The sequence below is a fragment of the Phalacrocorax carbo genome, chromosome 7 (assembly GCF_963921805.1).
Source record: "Phalacrocorax carbo chromosome 7, bPhaCar2.1, whole genome shotgun sequence".
Taxonomy (NCBI): Eukaryota; Metazoa; Chordata; class Aves; order Suliformes; family Phalacrocoracidae; genus Phalacrocorax; species Phalacrocorax carbo.
In genome coordinates, this window is record NC_087519.1 from 8,830,294 (window position 1) to 8,845,173 (window position 14,880).

At 46.3% G+C, this 14,880-nt stretch overlaps 1 protein-coding gene across 2 annotated transcripts in view; it reads right to left on the bottom strand.

Moving 5' to 3' along the window:
• The window catches only part of NTRK3 (neurotrophic receptor tyrosine kinase 3), a 229,825-nt gene that overhangs the window by 17,528 nt on the left and 197,417 nt on the right, over positions 1-14,880 (bottom strand). The window lies entirely within an intron of this gene.

The window sequence follows — 14,880 nt, forward strand, 5'->3', positions numbered from 1 at the left end:
TTGCAACATCTCCCCTGGAGACATCCCACAACCTGGAAGAGGGATTTGCTTTCAAGCAAATGAGGCAAGTAAATCCTCTTCTGTTCCTCCCTTTTAATCTTATGATGCTGCCAAGCTTGCCCTTTCTCCTTGTTATTTTGATGCTTCATAGACCTGCAGACTGGCCTCTTTAGCCCATTGTCATGCCTGTCTGGCTTTGCTTGACTTTTTTAACTCTTTAACTTTCTCTCTCTAGGTCAACTCCCCATGCCCATTGTGCTGGTTTTGGCTGGGATAGAATTAATTTTCTTCATAGTAGCTAGTATGAGACTATATTTTTGATTTATATTGAAGAGTGTTGACAATTCAGGAATGCTTTAGTTATTGCTGAGCAGTGCTTACACAGAGTCAAGGCCTTTTCTGCTCCTTGTACTGCCCTGACAGGGAATAGGCTGGGGGTGCACAAAAAGTTGGGAGGGGACACAGTTGACCCCAACAGACCAAAGGGATTTTTCAGTGCTCTTGGGAATCTGGAGAGGTCCCATTTGACTGGAAGCTGGCAAACATTGTCCCAGTCCTCAAGAAGGGCAGCAGGGATGACCCCGATTACTAGAGGCCTGTCAGTCTCACTTCTGTGCCTGGCAAAATTGTGGAGAAGATTATTCTGGGACTAACTGAAAAACACTAAAGGAAAACGCAGTCACTGGTCCCAGCCAGCATGGGTTAACAAGGGAAAAGTCCTGCTTAACAAACTTCATCTTTTTCTGACAAGGTTACCTTTGTAGTTGAACAAGGGAAGCCAGCTGATGTAATCTTTTTGGATTTCAGTAAAGCTTTTGATACTGTCTCTCACCGTATCCTGGACAAATTGTCCAGACACAGCTGGATAAACATGTAATGCAGTGGGTGAGCAGTTGGCTGATGGGTCAGGCTCAAAGGGTTATAGTAAATGGGGTTACATTAGGCTGGCGACCAGTTGCTAGTGGGTTTCCACTGAGATTCATCTTGGGGCCAGTACTCTAGTGTATTCATAAATGACTTGGATGCAGGACTTGAAGGAATACTAATTAAGTATGCTGATGACACATAATTGGGAGGCGCTGTTGACACTCTCGAAGGAAGGGACACCCTGCTGAGAGATCTAGATGAATCAGAGAGCTGGGCAATCACCAACTGTATGAAGTTTGACAAGGGCAAGTGCCGGATTTTGCACCTGGGGCACAGCAACCCTGGATGTACAGACAGACTGGGGAACGAGAGGCTGGAGAGCAGCTCTGCAGAGAGGGACCTGGGGGTTCTGGTCGACAGCAAGCTGAACATGAGCCAACAGCGTGCCCTGGCAGCCAAGAGGGCCAACTGAGTCCTGGGGTGCATCAAGCACTGCATTGCAGCCGGTTGAGGGAGGTGGTTGTCCCGCTGTGCTCTCATTGGTGCGGCCTCACCTCAAGTACTTTGTGCAGTTTTGAGCACCACAGTACATTAAGGATACAAAGCTATGGACCACAAAGTTGGTGAAGGGTTTAGAGGCGAAGCGGTATGAGGAGCGGCTAGAGTCACCTGGTTTTTTCACCCTGGAGGAGACTGAGGGCAGACCTCATAGTATTCTGCAGCTTCCTCACATGGGGAGGAGGAGGGGCAGGTGCTGATCTCCTCTCTGGCAACCAATGACAGGGCCCAAGGGAATGGCAGGAAGATGTGCCAGTGAAGGTTTAGGGTGTGTTTTAGGGAAAGGTTCTTCACTCAGAGGGTGGTGGAGCCCTGGAACAGGCTGCCCAGGGAGGCAGTCACGGCACCAAGCCTGGCAATGTTCAGGAAGCACTTGGACAATCCCCTCAGACATATGATGTGAATTTTGCGGTTTCCTATGCAGACACAGGAGTTGGACTCAATGATCCTTGCGGGTCCCTTCCAACTCAGGACATTCTATGATATGATGTCATGCTCAGCATATAAAATAGGGGGAAAGCTGGCCAGGGGTTGCTGCTTGGGGACAGGCTGGGTATCAGTCTGTGGGCAGTGAGCAATTGTTTTCATTTGCATCACTTGTGTTTCTTGGGTCTTATTTCACTCTCTTTTTGTTATTTTCCTGTTATTCTTATCATTATTATCATTATTATTATTATAGTTTATTTCAATTATTAAACTGTTCTTATCTCAACTCATGAGTTTTCTCATTTTTACTCTTCCGATTCTCCCCTCCGTGCCACTGGGGTGGGGAGTGAGTGAGTGGCTGTGTGGTGCTTAGTTGCCAGCTGGGGTTAAACCATGACACACACATTGACATGTTATTCCCACTACTTGCTCTTTCAGTTTGCAGTGCTATCCTGGTAATAAATAGAGCAATCAGTGCATATCCTCTGACCAGCGAAAGTTTCCTTTTTCTGTCTCCATTTCAAGATCACAGTATCACCTACTCGTTTCCCTCCCTTTCTAATGGATACTCCCAAGTGCATGCCATGGTCTACAGCCACATGTTTCTGATACTCCAGGGCACCAGGCCTCTGCTCTGAAGCCTCATTATACATCCAAACCCACAGACTTGCAAGATAACCAGCCACTCCCTTTGAGCAGCTTATTGCTGTATTAGCTATGAACCTTGGGGAGCTGGGGGAGGTTTGTGAAAGGCCAGCATTAATGGCCATTAGGGAGAGAGATAATACTTAATACTAGTGCAGCACTTTGCTGATGTAAAGCTATATAAGTGCTATGTACAAGTAGTATTATAAGGCTTGAGGTTTGTCTGCTACCAAGGAAAGCTGGTGTCTGGGGAAAAGATTCTCCTTGTCCCAGCTTTCTGAATGACATCCAGCTGATTAGGAAAGGAAAAGATGACATGTTATCCCCAATGAGTTCAACAGTACAGCAGCAGGTAGTGGAGCAGCAGTGTTCAGCAAAGACCATGCAATATATCCACAGTTTGGGCCAATAACAGAGATACCATGGAAATCAAAACCAGAGTAGGGCTGAAAAACCCTCATGAGAACTTTGGACTGATGGGAATCCAGATCCTAACATGTTAAAGGTCTTGGGGCACACTCCTGTATTCCCCCTCCTGGCTCACATACTAGCTCCAGGGCTGTAGCCCAAAGTAGCATTCAGAGGGGAGCTACTGAGCTGTCCCCTCCATGTTCACAGCTGAAGGTTGCTTCATGGATCTCATCTAAGAATGGAATTTGGTCTCTGGCATACTCTAAGGCTGCATTTTATTTTCCTTTTTGTGCAGTTTCCTTCCCAACTTTGAAATAAAATACAAAATAAATCAGTGCTTTTTTTTCCCTTGGTCATTTGACATTTTCTTTCCAAGGTCATTTGACAGCTTTCTTCCTGTTCCTGGCATACTTCAGGGAGGCTCTGCTCCTGCTCCTGCCTTGGAAAGTCACAAGAACCACTGTAGGTGTCTTCATATGGTGCAGCACTATCTGAACTTCCCTTTTATGTGCAGGAAGCTGAGACATTTGAGTTTGTACAGAATCACATAGCAGTAGTGGAGCCTTGGCACCATTTCTCTTCAGGAAAATCTATTCAACACTCAATCCACATGACCTAGTGGTAAGACACACATTCTCTGATAGCTGCTGTAGGCAGGGATGACCTGGGATCTTCTTTAATTGCAGACCTGGCTGTCATCCCAGGGTGGGCTGCACCAGAACATAGGTCCTTTAGACATCAGCTCTAGGCGCTGATTCATCCCTGGAAGATACTTAGCCCTGAACCTTCTCCCAGCAGCCAGATGTATGTCCCCATAATGGCACATTAATTCCTGCTGCAGGCAGGAATGTGTTATTCAGCAGTTCTGGGCAGCCTTGTATGAATAAGAACCACAGGTGGTTGGGTCACCTGAGGGGGCACAGGGACAAAAAAAAAAAAAAAAAAAAGCAAGCAATGCAAGCAAGAAGCAGGAAAAGCTTCTCTGTTTGGCTAAGTTGAACTCTTGGAGAAAAACAACAAACAAAACTGCTGTAGGTCACACCTTTGTGAATCAAAGTTTGCCAGATCAGGTTGGGGCATGTAAAGGTGGCTGCTCAGGGGTAAGGGCAGTACGTGCTCATGGCTGGGTCTCCAGGAGGAGATGCTTCTTCCCTGCCTTCAGTGCTGGATCCAGCAGCACTGAGAGACATTTCTCTATCAGATGTGCCAGTATTTTGTCTGTGTGAGTCCTGACAGATTCCTGGGCACCTCTTGCAAAGCAGAGGGATTGAGTTTGATGTGCCAGATAGAGCTGAGCTTTGCTGAATATTAGCTGTCCCGCACTTCATAGTTTTAACTGCAACCTTACTAGGCTCTTAAGTACCCAAGTAGTTTACATCACAGGTAGCTGAATTTAAGTGCAAGTTGTGACTGGATGCAAATCCCAAGTACTTTATCTGTAATTTCATTTCATTCTATCCAGAAAAAAGGGTGATAGCTCTATCTGAGATGGTACCATTGCCAGAACTACTCTGGCCTCAAAAAAATCCCCAAGGTGTTCCCCTGACTGAAAGGCATCCTGTTATGGCCGTACCACCCCAGGCTGAGCCTCTTCCAAGTGACTCAAAAGCAATCACTACAACCACTCAGCCTAGCCCTGTCCTTGCCTTCAGGTCTTATGCCTTTACTGTCCCTGCTGCCTTAGCCAGTGCTGAATGTGAGTTTAAAACCAGTCAACAAAACCCAAAAAGCTTCCGTCAAACATTTTTGACACACTTGACTTCTTGTGTCCTCGCCAGGCAGCACTCAATATTTGCCTACCCCACTTTCTGGGACTGGCAGATCTGATAATCTCCTAGTCCTCACTCCCTGCAGCTAAACACCTCCTCCATTGCAGGCTCTGGCAGTGCTGCAACACAGGGCTTGTTGCTCCCCTGCACGCCAGTGACTGAAGACACCTGACAGCAATTTGCAAGGGACACAGAAGGTTTTTGGACATTTACAGAATGCACAAAGCAACATGTAGCTGTTTCTCCTACTTGTAAGCAGCTCTGCTGGATGTCCCAGCATTGCCCAAAGCAGAGGAGATGCAGGTTACCTGCTGCCAGAGGGGAGCAGGTTGGACTTACCCAGAGAGAGCATAGGGAAAGGAACCAAATGTTCCTGTTGTAAGGTGATGTAAGGAGCCAGATGGACTTGCTCAGGACCAGGAAAGGGACCAGGCAGGGTTAACGTGAAACTGAGAAGGGGGTGAGACCTTCCTGCTGTCAGTAAGACTGTTTGGCAAGGGACTGTTTGTTCCCCCCAGATGCACATACTGTGTTTCAACATGAGTCTAAAAATAAAGTCTGCCATTGACATTGTTTTCCCTTACTTCATTTAACAATCTAGTTGCTTTATGACCTGTAATTCTGAATCACATTGAATCAAGCAGTGTAATTTGCAAGCAGGGACAGCAACCTTTCTCCCCCTTCCCCTCATCCCTGCTCCACTGAGTGTGTTTTAATCCCACGGTTTTCAGCATTCCTAATGAGCCATTAACAAGCTGCCAATTACTTATGCAAATGAGAGGGGGCAGACATGGAGGGGTGGTTGTAGCTAGAGGTAAATTCTGCTACCTCAAAACCGCCTGAGATAAATCACTGCTGCTCTAAGAGCTGCCTGCACCCAAGAGTCCTCTCAGTTATATTATCTGCCATCTGAAAATGCCAGAGGTAATGCAGAGGATGGTAAAGAAAAGGGAAACAGAGGGGTAATCGCCCATATATTTTTAATTATGTTTGCCAATAATCTATTTGGTGTGCTCCTTACCACAGTTCACCCCTCCCCTTTTCTTCCCAGAACTCAAAGCAGCAGCACCCACTGCTAGGAAAGGGCTGCACAACCAGCCTGCAGAGGAACAAAGGCTAGTTTCTCATTTTCATATAAGTAAATGCTCCAAAAGCCATGATCTCCAACACTGAGACGTAAACTGTGAGAAACCCCAGCCATGCCTCATTCAGCTGGGGAGATGTGGGAGCAGAGCAGCTGTAGTTTGCAAAGCACCAAGTAAAGAGGTCAGCAAGGCCACCACCAGTTCCTAGCAGGTCCTAAACCCCTGTCCTAACAGTTGCTGCTAGAGCCTTTCTAGGTGAAGGAACAGTGAGCAGCCTCCTGATCCTGTGGGCCACCTACTGAAAGCTTCTTGTGGCCCAGAACAACAAGACCCCATACTGGGATGTCAGACAGTCGAGGAAAGTAGTAGCACTGGGAAAGGATTCACTGGTGGAAGACCCAGTGGCTTCCCAGAAGTCCCACTTCTTAGCTGTGGGTTGGCACTGGGCAGCTGTGCAGAGGGGTGCGTGCAGACGGTGGCCTCTGTGGTCTTCTGCAGCACAGCCACAAGACGGGCACCACATCTGGGCCGTTCAAAAGCTACCAACTAAGCCATCTTTCTCCTGGTCACTGACCAGATAACAGCAGAGGCTGGGAAGGCCACGAAACCTAGTCAAACTACAGCCATCAGATAGTTTGTCAGGCACTATATGGATTTACCAATTAGTCTCCACCAGGCTGGAGGTGCTTGCACCACACCACATAATTTTTTAGGACAGGCCTGCTCAGAGATATGCAATACCTATGAAACTGTACAGCTGTCAGCTAGTTCCAACTTCAAAGGGGATCTGTAGTCTGCAAAGACTGCATGTGCCAACAGAAATTGTCCATGACTGATCTGCATTATCATTTTGCAGTGAGCTGGTAATACTACATGAAGTGTTTAATAGCTCAAAAGCTAATCAGATAGAGACTAAGTTACACCATCATGATGCAAGAAACACGTCCATCAGGATTCCATCCTTTTGGTGATGCAGAGAATGAAAATCAGCTCAGTTTCTGGCTTTGGAAAGTAGGAAGATTCGCCCAATAAATCTTAACCTCGTGATATAAAAGCAAAGGCTCAAAATGGCCTGAGAAATGCAGCTTAGGAAATAGGATCCATAAAGGACTTGCATGTGTGATCACTCTATGCTAAAATGCTTTCAGATTGGTATCTCATAATCTCCCCTTCCATCGTGCCTCTCTCTCTGTCCTGACAGTGACTCCCCTCTGGGTAACCAATAATGCTCCATCTTTGTCTGCAGCCAGAGCTGTTCCTGACTGACGACTATACATGATTTAGATAAGGCTCCATTACTTAACTTCTGGATGCTGGATAATCAGTTCAACTGCCTTGGCATTAATCATAATAATATTCAAAATTCATTAGGCTAGATTGTTTGGAAATCTATTTCTTGTTAAAGTCAGATTCACTGAGCATAGGCCTGGCAGCATAAAGGCAGAAATTTAATACAATGCAGGGTACAGGAACTCCCTATAGAAGCAGTCCCATTCTTTACGTGCAGCTGGACCACGATCTGGCAGCTCCTGCTTGGTTTGTCATTTGTGAGTCTTGTTAAGTAGCAATGAAACACTGTAAGCATGCTGCCTGTTGGTTGATCAAGGGGCATCTATAGAAATCTATAGCTGAGCATGGAGTTTTTAAGGGGGAAGGTTAGATGCTCAGACCTGCACCTCCAAATCTTAATAGTGTCTTTCATATCTAAAAACCAGGCAGGCAACCCAGAGACTTTTATGCGCATTCATGGTACAGAGGTACAAAAAATAGAAAGTCTTTTTAAAATAGAAATTCGTTCCGTGCTTTCCTGAAAACTTCTAGTACTTTAGATTAGAGGACGGGGTCTTAATGCTTTACCAGGATGAAGATCTTTCAGCAATAAAATAGCTGGATTGCTCCTTCTAGCCAGTTTCCTGTCGGCCAATTGAGGACAGTTCACAATGGTGCACTTCTTAATGGTTTATTTGGCCTATTTAAGCATTTTGGGTGACACTGCTTTCCTTCCGATACAGGTTCTCACCCTCTAGTTGAACAGTGGTTTCTCAGCAGGGAAACATCACAGAAATATAGAACAACTTCAGAAGACACATACGCGTTCTCTCCTAATGAAAGCAGTGCAGGCACAGATGGCATCTCAGACAAACACGTTGTTAAAATAAAGAGCTCATCATTGGAGGCTGCAGTGTCACACCTACTAATGATGTGATTAAACTCATCAGTGCCGGTGGGAAAGCTGTGCCAGCTCTGGTACTGCTGAATGGAGAGCTGTATTTCATGGCAGAGGCAAACACCGACCTCTCGCCCCTATCATGAGTTAGGCCACTATAGAAACACATGGGATATATGATGCTAATAGCTAAACTTCCAGAGACCTAAAATACAGGAGGTTACCCTCGACATGCCCTTCTCATACCTGCCAGAAGCATCCCTGTCAAAAGGTGGCGCAGCACACAGGGGAGAGGCTGCAGATGGTGACAACAGCCAAAGAGGGACTGGCACAGAAAAGAGAGACTGCACCAATCTGGGCACAGCTGCGATGGGGGAGCAGCAGCAGCACTGGGAAATGGCAGAACTACAACCAGCAATAGCCAAAATGGTGGTATATGCAGAAAGTGAGGCTCGTGTTTGCTGCAGGATTCTGCTGGAAATCAAGCTAAACTTGAAAAGTTGAAGGAATCAAGCATTGCATCCTCTTCTACTCTATTTTTCCACCTGACACCTTCTGCCCATTGAGGTTTTCTCCATTCTTTATCAAAATTTCCAGATGCCATCGAGTAGGACAGAGTTTCTGGATTCCCATGCATTTTAACCACTGTGTTAAAATTCTTCCTCCCTACTTTATTTACCCAGGAACGTAAATAAATAAGAAACCCACAAACACAGGAAACCTGGTTCCCAGATGCCATTAGAGCCTTCAAGCATAAGTGGCCATTACAGAGAGTGTTAGTTGCCTTCTGCTCCCCTTCCTGCTGCCAGCCAGATGCTCCACCCCAGTGAGCGCCACTGGGACCGTTTGACAAAGCCAGCGTGTGGTAGGACACATCTGACTCTTTTTGCCATAATATAGTACAGCTTCTAGATGGCCAGCCCTCCAAACTAGGTGAGTTTTCCTAGAGGAGTCTCTAGCCACCACCTCTCCATTAGGGTTAGCCACAAGAGGAAGGACAGAAGGAGAAAGTGAGTCTAAAGAAACCACTAATGTTCTGCAGTGTCTGATAGGATGAATGACCCCTGCAGACATATGCTGAGCAGGCAGGACCGTCCTCAATTATGTCATTGCTGGAGCATTTACTTCAAGGAGAAACGTGACTACAAACGCTGGGCTTAAAGCCTTGACTGATTTCACTGCCTCTGGATAAGCCGCTCTAGTCCAAGAGCGTTAGGTATGTGTGTGCAGCATGCACAGGCAATGACATGCATGGCTGTGTATGAAACAGCTTTACAGCCCAAAGAATAGAGCTGAAAAGAACCCCAAACAACCCTATTAAATTTCATTCTGCCCTCTTTCCTTTGTGAGACAGGGCCCTAAAGGATTTGCTAAGGTATTGATGGGTGCCAATCCATATATCCCAGTGGGCAACCCACAGCCTCCCTCAGGAAATCGCAAGCAAACCTCGTCTACATGATGGAAATTTCCTGCTTGCCACACTGATTTTCCCCAGCCTCGTCCTTATCACATTATCCCTGTACTAACTTCTATATACTTCTCTCAATATTTTCTAACCTTTAAGCTCACAAGTTTATAAATATTTGCAATCAGGTAGCACATCTCCTCACTCTGGTCATTCTTTAGACAAACTACTTACATACAGCTCTTTCTATCCTCAGCAATCAATTGCTTCACACTGTCTTTGTTTCTGCCACACCTCTCCAGAAGCTGTTGACCTTATGGATACTCTTTGTGGGGCTAAGTCAGGGACATGTGGTGGTGTAATAAGAAAGTATTTAAAATAACAATGCTGTAGAGGCACACACGTTGCTCCTTGACTTGCGTTCTTTACATGGATGGCTTCGGGAAAGCATTTGTTTCACTGGCACACTGAAAGCCACAAGCTTGCTGGGGAGCTGCCACCCCACAAGGGACTGTGTTTGATTCAAAGAGGACAGGGTTTATAAAGACAAAATGCTACGTGGCCTGGGGCAGGCACAATCTCACTTTACAGCGATACTAGCTGTATATTGATCAGAACCGGCTCGGTGCTTTATTAGCCACCCGAGAGGTGCAATGAGCTGCTACTAGAATTTGTGCTTGATAATCAAAGGCATTTGTCATTCTCCGAAAAGCTCAATGAGTAGGTGTTTGATTTGGGTGCATGTGAAAAACGGAGGACAGCAATCCAGAGCAAGATGCAGGGAGGCAGTGGGCACAGGTAGGGTGTCCTGCTGCCCACCCCTCGTTCTGACCCACGAGGCATCCTTATTGTGGCATCCACATGGCCCTGTGGACACCACCCCACAGGGCAGGACCCAGCAGCCGCGTGGCTCTGTGGCTCAGCAGAGTCCTCCACCACTGGCAAAGCTTTCCCTGATGAAGCTTGAAGAGCAGCAACCATTGCTGCCATTCAGCCCGCAGCCACCTGGCACACATAACTCCCTCAAAGCCCTCCTTTCCGTTTTGGCTTTCCCACATTTCCTAGACAAACTGCTCTGGTTTCTTTCCTCCCTCTCACTGACAGGTATGGGTGGCCTTGCTGCCTTCTCATTCCGCCTCCCCCAGCTTGACTTTTAAACTATTTAACAGCTTTAAATGCACCTAATGAGGTTTCAGTCTGCACTTTGCTGCCATCCCTCTGCTTCTCTGACACCGGGAAGAAGAGTGGTTTGGAAACCTTCCGTGGACTTGTTTGCATTGGAGGTCTAATTACATGGTAACTGGTGACCTTGTAAGTACAGAGTAATCTGCTGTATAATACCAGTGTAAATTATCCCAGTACTTCTGTCTTTTCCACTGCAGCCTTCTGCAGAGATGGAAATACAGCTGGTTACATGGTAATTAATCTTTGAATCATTTGACACTTGCCCAAGCCAGTGAGGAGTAACCAGCAGAAGCCCACTGGCTCTGCACAGAGCAAGGGACCAGCTCAGGAACCACCACTCTGGGAGTCTCTGGTGTCATCTGGCCAAAGCAGGGGCTACTTTGTCACCCAGCCTCTCTGGGTGTTGACTGCCTGGGGCAATGGGTATGAGCTGCTTTCTTAGAGCTGGATGTATCTGTCTCCTGCATCGCTTACTTGGAGGGACACATCCAGGGTCGTCTGCAGGCAGAAGAGTGCATCAGGGGCGTGTGGATGCCTGAGGAGAACAGGCACCCACCCTGTCTGCATTAGCAGAGGTTCAGAGCAGCTCATCCATGATGGGGTGAGCCGTCTGGAGCACTTTTTTACCCCCACTGCAAGGGAGGTGTGTAATAATGCCACCAACGCTTTCCTCTGAAACCATCCAAACCAGCCAGGCGCAGCCCCACGCATTCTCCCTGCAAAATTCCTGGAAAACCAGCTAGCCATCTCCCTCCCCACTGCGAGATGCACTTCATGCCTTCCCATGCTGACAGCCTGTCGCCCCAGGGCTGGGGGCTGCCTATCGGACCCCTGGTACCTTTGTGGCAATGAAATATATTTGCACACATTTTAGACCTGCTGACATCATTCCCTCTGGAGAGCTTTGGGTTTTTATAGTAACCACTGTAATGATTTTCAGATTATAGACTAATAAAATATTTTAATTTGTTAGGAACATTAAGGTGGGCACTGTAAAATTCTTATGACATTTAAATAGCGCTTAAAAAGGTGGTGGTGGGGGTTTCTGAGCGCATTTCTTTTCCAAAAAGGAGCACTGAAATAGAAAGTCAAAATCCCACATGCTGGTACCAAGATCAGCTCTGACACCTCCCCTCCGTGCCTGTTTCACTTGAATGCCTGCCAAGTTAAATAAGCAAACATGGAATTTCGGCATCCTAGTTGCAAACTTGTTTTTGTCAAGTGAACCTTCCTCCTTAGTCACTCCGGCCAATTACAGCGCGCAGCAGTGGCCTGATGTAAGTGTGTACGACTCCGTGTGCCGTCGCCCTCTACGAGCTGGGTCACAACTAATGGGTGCTGCAATGGGTAACATAGAAGTTTTGCACCCCTGCCTGTACTCGCCTATTTCTTTCCCCCCCTCATTCAATGCACGCTCTGATTAACTAACTGGACAAGACTGTAAAGCAAGCAAGTCACGGGTCTGGAGCATCCCATCATTTCCATGGCATGCAACATACACTGTGTGCTGCAAGGCAGGCACACTCCGGCCCCTTTCCTCTGGCTGGGTAACAATTGCTTGATTTGGAGTGAGTAAGGCTGCACTGAATAAAGCAGGGGCATTTTGGAGGAGGAAATTTGCCTAGCAGCTCTATGGGTTGATATGGCTGATAGCTGTGCTTTGTTTCCTAACCTGTAAAATGGGGCAATGCAACTCAGTGACTTCTCAAAGATGCTGTGCATGTAATGACTTGTACAGTAAATAAATGGCATGGAAAGCCTGCCAAGAAAGGGAAAAATGGTCAAATGTTTACCTCAGGGTTAGTTATACCTGGCAAAAGAAACAGGGTTACACAATGAATGTTATGAAGAAGAATGACAAAGAAGTTCCTGTGTCCTGAGAGTACTTTTGCCTTGTACCTAAACTAGATCATGTAAGATTAACGGCAGGTGATTATGTAAAGTCTATACTACAAGGCAGAGGTAAGTGTGAACTCTGACCTCCCCATTATCATTGCCTGACCTTACACATTCCCTTTTGAAACCTCAACAATTTTTTGTGGAGAGGATTTCTGGGTGGTTATTTTGGGAAAACTGTGTTAAATTTCTTGCTTCTGTGCCAGGTACCTGCTGTTTAACAAACGGGCCATGACTAAGCATAGACTGGAAATTAGAAGTTAAAGCAATGAGATTCTGGGACTGTCTTCCCTTAGGAGCACATTTAATAGTGGTGCTTGATTATGAAGAGGATAAATCTGATGTGATTGATGCAACAGAGGATAGGATTTGATGATCCAGGGAATCCCTTCCAGCCCTCTTTACTCCTAATGAATTTATTTTTTAAGGGCAGGGAGGGGGGATGCAGTGCTCTGTTGATGGCAAACAGCAGCAAAGCATGTAGATACCTGCTGATGGGTAGTGGGTCTCCATCCCCAGATTTAACCACTTCCCATCACCAAGAAGGCGGAGCAGGTCTCTCTCCTGGTTCTGCCCATCTGAACATACTAAACAGAGATGGGCATGAGGATCCTACCTGCTTCCCTCTTTGCATTTTCCAACTACTGAGGACAAATTTCACTCTCCTTGAACCAGTACGACAAGTATCTCAGCTCACAGGTTCCCTGTGTATTTCTAAGGTACTTACCTGTCCCCCAACACCATAAAGACTGTGTCCCTTGCAATCTTTCTTTCATGTGACTCTCTTCAGTGAAGATGAGCAGGGATCACCTTTTAAAAATGGGAAACTGAGGCACAGAAGGACTAACTGAATTTCCTACAGCAACAGAGGACATCAGTAGCGTGGAAGGGATCTGCAGCCCAGTCCATGGCTGGGATCTCACTGCTGGACTCTTCTTCTCCATACACCTAACTGAGCTTTCCCTTTCAGAACAGAAATAACAGAGCAGAAAGTGCTTTTCAGTCCAAGACATTCACTGGTCTAGGATTCCCATATGCTGTCCAGCCAAGGGGGCTGAGCTTGGGGCTTCTGAGGGCATGGTGCAAGGTTGTTTCAGAAGGGATGCACAGGGAAAGTGTTCATTTTCCTTCTCACCCCCCCGAGTAGTTTTAATTCTTTAATTCCTACTCACTAATAAGATAAAATGCTGTGATTTCTGCAGGATCAAATGGTGCAGGATAAGCTAAGGGATTTTATTAATTAGCATGCTTTCAGAGCTGGGAAAAAAAAAAAAAAAAGAAGCAATATGTAAATGATAGCTATAAATATGACTAAAGCATTACCTGCCATAACATTTTAGCCAAGGGGAGGCTGTCATGTTAGTGCTGGGCATAGCACTCTGATAGTGAATAAAAATTATAAATGAGAGGACAAGCCTTTGTCTCTCCAAAATGTGGCTATTCACAGACACGTGCTACATTTCTCCAGGGCCTGATCCTGCAAATAATACCAGGTGTAGCACTTCTGTGTGTGATTGCTCCTCTGACTTCCCAGAGATTGCTTGGAGCAGTGAGTAATAAGCCCAGTGGTAAGCAGTTGCAGGATCAGATTCATAGTGTGCCAAGCATTTTGGATTAAAAGAGCTATAAAGAAGTCACATATTATTACGTCACATTGAAAAGGTCAACCCCAGTATTTGTTCTGTCTTAAGGACATGATTGAAAGGCAAAAAAATAGTGTCAGGGCACAGGGGAAAATAATATTTTTAAAAATGCCTTCAGGGCTGAGGATACAAAATTACATCAGTGCTTAGAACTAAATTCCCATCCACACCCCGCAATTTAATTTTGGCTCAGAAAGGCATAAATGTAACAAAATCACCTTTCAGTGGCACATCTTCTGATCTGCTGACATATCCCCTGTAAAATCAGCAATATCTAAACTCACACTCCCGTGTGATTCTGGCAACAGGAACTGCCAGAGCTCTGCTCCACCACAGATCCCGGGAGGGCTTTGTGAGATCCACTCAGCTGCTTAACACCACGTAGGCACTTGCTTAATCCCTGTCCCTGTCTGGGCAGGAGAAGTGGTGGTGACACCGGGAGGAGGCTGGGCCAGTCCTTCATCACCTGGCCAGGAGCATATACCTCGCCTAGCAACGTCACAGGGAGGTTTGGGTAATTGGACCCCAGTAATTTGTCACGGCTACTTTGCAAATATTTATGTCAATCTCTCTGGGCTTGCTGGCACAGGAAAGCTATGGAGAAATAAAGTGTGAAAGCCATCACTTTACTGCCTTAACTTATGAGGGGTAATAACTGCTCTGCACAGACAGTGTCTTTGGGTGGATTAGGATAATTCACTTCCATAATGGACTCAAGCAAAGGCTCCCCAACTTTCTGGATCGACAGAGCACTTCCTTGTGTTCCAGCAGCAAAACCACACAGGGCAATCAAGTTCAGTGTTTGCCCCTCTCACAGGCTTTT